The following is a 7185-nucleotide window of genomic DNA, read 5'->3' as shown; positions in this document are numbered from 1 at the left end:
TCTGACATCAGCATCCGAGAATAGTGTCCCGTACTGGGACATGGTCTGGGATCTCCCGCTCCATGGAACTCTGTATTCATCCGTCCACTGCACCTGCTGTTCTGACATCAGCATCCGAGAATAGTGTGCCGTTATGGGACATGGTCTGGGATCTCCTGCTCTATGGAACTGTTTATTTCATCCATCCAGTGCACCTGCCGTTCTGCCATCAGTGTCCGACAACAGCGCTTCATCATCGGATATCTGCCGTGAGATACCGCTCTCTGGAACTGTTTATTTCATCCATCCACTGCACCTGCTGTTCTGCCATCAGTGTCCGACAATAGCGCTTCTTCATCGGATATCAGCCGGGATCTCACGCTCTCTGGAACTGTTTACTTCATCCATCCACTGCACCTGCTGTTCTGCCATCAGTGTCCGAGAACAGTGCTTCTTCATCGGATATCAGCCGGGATCTCACGCTCTCTGGAACTGTTTAATTCGTCCATCCACTGCACCTGCTGTTCTGCCATCAGTGTCCGACAACAGCGCTTCATCATCGGATAACTGCCGTGAAATACCGCTCTCTGGAACTGTTTATTTCATCCACCGCACCTGCTGTTCTGCCATCAGTGTCCGACAACAGCGCTTCATCATCGGATAGCTGCCGTGAAATACCGCTCTCTGGATCTGCTCTGTTCTGGCAGGTAATCAGGGAGATTTTAAGTAGATGAGCGTCCGGGAATAGTGCACTGCACTTGGGCAGGTCACGCCGCGTAACCCGCCCCATATCCCGGTTCCCGAACCCGCTTTTCCGCCCAAAGTTGTCCGAAGATGCTTAGGCCCAGCTGGGGAACGCTCCCCACGAAGCCCGGGTCTCAGCCCTGGAGCCCTGTGTTTCCGAAAACCAGGTTTCTGAAATCTGCGACCTGGTGGCCCAGTGATGTCAGCTGGAACTTTTTTTTTCCGGTCCGCTCAAAATTCTCCAGGGGATTTTAGGGCTTTGCGCCACATATTCCGACTTTTACTTAGTTTCTGACGGAGCCAAAAAAGTCCGGGTTTTTTTGCCCTCCTTATCGTCCCGACTGGAAACTTTAACTTTTTTTTTAAGTCAGAAAATTAAAGTCTTTTTCATCCAGGAGACCGACCCTTCCTTCAAAGCGTCCCAAGTGGTCCTTCGTCATCGGATATCTGTCGGGAAATACCGCTCCATGGAACTGTTTATTTCATCCATCCGCTGCACCTGCTGTTCTGCCATCAGTGTCCGACAATAGCGCTTCTTCATCGGATATCTGCCGGGATCTCACGCTCTCTGGAACTGTTTAATTCATCCATCCGCTGCACCTGCTGTTCTGACATCAGCATCCGAGAATAGTGTCCCGTACTGGGACATGGTCTGGGATATCCCGCTCTCTGGAACTGTGTTATGTTTATTTCCTTCATCCACTGCACCTGCTGTTCTGACATCAGCATCCGAGAATAGTGTCCCGTACTGGGACATGGTCTCGGATCTCCCGCTCTCTGGAACTATGTTCTGTTTATTTCCTTCATCCACTGCACCTGCTGTTCTGACATCAGCATCCGAGAATAGTGTCCCGTACTGGGACATGGTCTCGGATCTCCCGCTCTCTGGAACTATGTTCTGTTTATTTCCTTCATCCACTGCACCTGCTGTTCTGACATCAGCATCCGAGAATAGTGTCCCGTACTGGGACATGGTCTGGGATCTCCCGCTCCATGGAACTGTGTTCTGTTTATTTCCTTCATCCACTGCACCTGCTGTTCTGCCATCAGTGTCCGACAATAGCGCTTCATCATCGGATATCTGCCGTGAAATACCGCTCTCTGGATCTGCTCTGTTCTGGCAGGTAATCAGGGAGATTTTAAGTAGATGAGTGTCCGGGAATAGTGGGCCGTTCTGGGACTTGGTCTGGGATATCCCGCTCTCTGGAACTATGTTCTGTTTATTTCCTTCATCCAGTGCACCTGCTGTTCTGCCATCAGTGTCCGACAATAGCGCGCCGTTCTGGGACTTGGTCTGGGATATCCCGCTCTCTGGAACTATGTTCTGTTAATTTCCTTCATCCAGTGCACCTGCTGTTCTGCCATCAGTGTCCGACAATAGCGCTTCATCATCGGATATCTGTCGTGAAATACCGCTCTCTGGAACTGTGTATTAGTCCGTCCGCTGCACCTGCTGTTCTGACATCAGCATCCGAGAATAGTGCGCCGTTCTGGGACATGGTCTGGTCTCTGCCGCTCTCTGGAACTCTGTATTCATCCATGCGTTACACCTGCTGTTCTGACATCAGCATCCGAGAATTGTGTCCCGTACAGGGACATGGTCTGGTCTCTGCCGCTCTCTGGAACTCTGTATTCATCCATGCGTTACACCTGCTGTTCTGACATCAGCATCCGAGAATAGTGTCCCATACAGGGACATGGTCTGGTCTCTGCCGCTCTCTGGAACTCTGTATTCATCCGTCCACTGCACCTGCTGTTCTGCCATCAGCATCCGAGAATAGTGCCCCGTACTGGGACATCAGCCAGGACGCACCGCCGTCATCTCGTTCGTTCGCTCAGTCATCCATCCACGAAAGCTACCGATCAGCCACAGTGCCCGGAATGATGCCTCCTGCCGGGGTAGCGTCCGCTTGCTCCCCGACAGCCAGTTCTGCATGAGGCTCCGGTTCTTCCACCCCCGCCACTGTCCGAGGGTGTCCGAAAATACTGAGGTCTGAGTCGGATCCGAACCGCACAACCACACGGTCTTCACGACTGGAGGCCTATGTTTCTAAAAACCGGGTTTCAGGAATCTGCGACCTGGTGGCCCAGTGATGTCGGCTGGAACTTTTTTTTTCCGGTCCGCTCAAAATTCTCCAGGCATTTTCTGAGCTTTCCTTCACATAGTCCGACTTTTACTTAGTTTCTGACGGAGCCAAAAAAGTCCGGGTTTTTTTGCCCTCCTTATCGTCCCGACTGGAAACTTTAACTCCGTATTTTAAGTCAGAAAATTAAAGTTCTTTTCATCCAGGAGACCGACCCTTCCTTCAAAGTGTCCCATACAGTGCTTCGTCATCGGACATCGGCCGGGATCTCCCGCTCTCTGGAACTGTGTATTCATCCATGCGGTACACCTGCTGGTCTGCCATCACTGTCCGGGAATAGTGTGTCGTTCTGGGACTTGGTCTGGGATATCACGCTCTCTGGAACTCTTTATTCATCCATCATGTACACCTGCTGGTCTGCCATCACTGTCCGGGAATAGTGTACCGTTCTGGGACTTGGTCTGGTCTCTGCCGCTCTCTGGAACTCTTTATTCATCCATGCGGTACACCTGCTGTTCTGCCATCACTGTCCGGGAATAGTGTGTCGTTCTGGGTCATGGTCTGGGATATCACGCTCTCTGGAACTCTTTATTCATCCATGCGGTACACCTGCCGTTCTGCCATCACTGTCCGGGAATAGTGTGTCGTTCTGGGACTTGGTCTGGTCTCTGCCGCTCTCTGGAGCTCTTTATTCATCCATGCGGTACACCTGCTGTTCTGCCATCACTGTCCGGGAATAGTGTGTCGTTCTGGGTCATGGTCTGGGATATCACGCTCTCTGGAACTCTTTATTCATCCATGCGGTACACCTGCCGTTCTGCCATCACTGTCCGGGAATAGTGTGTCGTTCTGGGACTTGGTCTGGTCTCTGCCGCTCTCTGGAGCTCTTTATTCATCCATGCGGTACACCTGCTGTTCTGCCATCACTGTCCGGGAATAGTGTGTCGTTCTGGGTCATGGTCTGGGTTCTGCCGCTCTCTGGAACTCTTTATTCATCCATGCGGTACACCTGCTGGTCTGCCATCACTGTCCGGGAACAGTGTGCCGTTCTGGGTCATGGTCTGGTCTCTGCCGCTCTCTGGAGCTCTTTATTCATCCATGCGGTGCACCTGCTGTTCTGCCATCACTGTCCGGGAACAGTGTGCCGTTCTGGGACTTGGTCTGGTCTCTGCCGCTCTCTGGAGCTCTGTATTCATCCATGCGCTACACCTGCTGTTCTGCCATCACTGTCCGGGAACAGTGTGCCATTCTGGGTCATGGTCTGGGATATCACGCTCTCTGGAACTCTTTATTCATCCATCATGTACACCTGCTGTTCTGCCATCACTGTCCGGGAATAGTGTGTCGTTCTGGGTCATGGTCTGGGATATCACGCTCTCTGGAACTCTTTATTCATCCATGCGGTACACCTGCCGTTCTGCCATCACTGTCCGAGAATAGTGTGTCGTTCTGGGACTTGGTCTGGTCTCTGCCGCTCTCTGGAGCTCTTTATTCATCCATCCACTGCACCTGCTGTTCTGCCATCACTGTCCGGGAATAGTGTGTCGTTCTGGGTCATGGTCTGGTCTCTGCCGCTCTCTGGAGCTCTTTATTCATCCATGCGGTACACCTGCTGTTCTGCCATCACTGTCCGGGAACAGTGTGCCGTTCTGGGACTTGGTCTGGTCTCTGCCGCTCTCTGGAGCTCTGTATTCATCCATGCGCTACACCTGCTGTTCTGCCATCACTGTCCGTGAACAGTGTGCCGTTCTGGGTCATGGTCTGGGTTCTGCCGCTCTCTGGAACTCTTTATCCATCCATGCGGTACACCTGCTGTTCTGCCATCACTGTCCGAGAATAGTGTGTCGTTCTGGGACTTGGTCTGGTCTCTGCCGCTCTCTGGAGCTCTTTATTCATCCATCCACTGCACCTGCTGTTCTGCCATCAGTGTCCGACAATAGCGCTTCTTCATCGGATATCTGCCGGGATCTCACGCTCTCTGGAACTGTTTAATTCATCCATCCGCTGCACCTGCTGTTCTGACATCAGCATCCGAGAATAGTGTCCCGTACTGGGACATGGTCTGGGATATCCCGCTCTCTGGAACTGTGTTATGTTTATTTCCTTCATCCACTGCACCTGCTGTTCTGACATCAGCATCCGAGAATAGTGTCCCGTACTGGGACATGGTCTCGGATCTCCCGCTCTCTGGAACTATGTTCTGTTTATTTCCTTCATCCACTGCACCTGCTGTTCTGACATCAGCATCCGAGAATAGTGTCCCGTACTGGGACATGGTCTCGGATCTCCCGCTCTCTGGAACTATGTTCTGTTTATTTCCTTCATCCACTGCACCTGCTGTTCTGACATCAGCATCCGAGAATAGTGTCCCGTACTGGGACATGGTCTGGGATCTCCCGCTCCATGGAACTGTGTTCTGTTTATTTCCTTCATCCACTGCACCTGCTGTTCTGACATCAGCATCCGAGAATAGTGTCCCGTACTGGGACATGGTCTGGGATCTCCCGCTCCATGGAACTTCGTATTCATCCGTCCACTGCACCTGCTGTTCTGACATCAGCATCCGAGAATAGTGTCCCGTACTGGGACATGGTCAGGGATCTCCCGCTGTCTGGAACTGTGTATTCATCCATCCGCTGCACCTGCTGTTCTGCCATCAGTGTCCGGGAACAGCGCTTCATCATCGGATATCTGCCGTGAAATACCGCTCTCTGGAACTGTGTATTAGTCCGTCCACTGCACCTGCTGTTCTGACATCAGCATCCGAGAATAGTGTCCCGTACTGGGACATGGTCTCGCATATCCCGCTCTCTGGAACTATGTTCTGTTCATTTCCTTCATCCAGTGCACCTGCTGTTCTGCCATCAGTGTCCGACAATAGCGCTTCATCATCGGATAGCTGCCGTGAAATACCGCTCTCTGGATCTGCTCTGTTCTGGCAGGTAATCAGGGAGATTTTAAGTAGATGAGTGTCCGGGAATAGCGGGCCGTTCTGGGACTTGGTCTGGGATATCACGCTCTCTGGAACTATGTTCTGTTTATTTCCTTCATCCAGTGCACCTGCTGTTCTGCCATCAGTGTCCGACAATAGCGCGCCGTTCTGGGACTTGGTCTGGGATATCACGCTCTCTGGAACTATGTTCTGTTTATTTCCTTCATCCAGTGCACCTGCTGGTCTGCCATCACTGTCCGGGAATAGTGTGTCGTTCTGGGACATGGTCTGGTCTCTGCCGCTCTCTGGAACTCTGTATTCATCCATGCGGTACACCTGCTGTTCTGCCATCACTGTCCGGGAATAGTGTGTCGTTCTGGGACTTGGTCTGGTCTCTGCCGCTCTCTGGAGCTCTGTATTCATCCATGCGTTACACCTGCTGTTCTGACATCAGCATCCGAGAATAGTGGGCCGTTCTGGGACATGGTCTGGGATATCACGCTGTCTGGAACTGTGTGTTCATCCGTCCACTGCACCTGCTGTTCTGCCATCAGCATCCGAGAATAGTGCCCCGTACTGGGACATCAGCCAGGACGCACCGCCGTCATCTCGTTCGTTCGCTCAGTCATCCATCCACGAAAGCTACCGATCAGCCACAGTGCCCGGAATGATGCCTCCTGCCGGGGCAGCGTCCGCTTGCTCCCCGACAGCCAGTTCTGCATGAGGCTCCGGTTCTTCCACCCCCGCCACTGTCCGAGGGTGTCCGAAAATACTGAGGTCTGAGTCGGATCCGAACCGCACAAACGCCGGTCTTCACGACTGGAGGCCTATGTTTCTAAAAACCGGGTTTCAGGAATCTGCGACCTGGTGGCCCAGTGATGTCGGCTGGAACTTTTTTTTTCCGGTCCGCTCAAAATTCTCCAGGCATTTTCTGAGCTTTCCTTCACATAGTCCGACTTTTACTTAGTTTCTGACGGAGCCAAAAAAGTCCGGGTTTTTTTGCCCTCCTTATCGTCCCGACTGGAAACTTTAACTCCGTATTTTAAGTCAGAAAATTAAAGTTCTTTTCATCCAGGAGACCGACCCTTCCTTCAAAGTGTCCCATACAGTGCTTCGTCATCGGACATCGGCCGGGATCTCCCGCTCTCTGGAACTGTGTATTCATCCATGCGGTACACCTGCTGTTCTGCCATCACTGTCCGGGAATAGTGTGTCGTTCTGGGACTTGGTCTGGTCTCTGCCGCTCTCTGGAGCTCTTTATTCATCCATCATGTACACGTGCTGGTCTGCCATCACTGTCCGGGAATAGTGTGTCGTTCTGGGTCATGGTCTGGGTTCTGCCGCTCTCTGGAACTCTTTATTCATCCATGCGGTACACCTGCTGGTCTGCCATCACTGTCCGGGAATAGTGTACCGTTCTGGGACTTGGTCTGGTCTCTGCCGCTC

This window comes from Gasterosteus aculeatus, unplaced genomic scaffold, assembly GCF_964276395.1.
Source record: "Gasterosteus aculeatus unplaced genomic scaffold, fGasAcu3.hap1.1 HAP1_SCAFFOLD_50, whole genome shotgun sequence".
Classification (NCBI taxonomy): domain Eukaryota; kingdom Metazoa; phylum Chordata; class Actinopteri; order Perciformes; family Gasterosteidae; genus Gasterosteus; species Gasterosteus aculeatus.
This window is presented reverse-complemented; position numbering follows the sequence as displayed.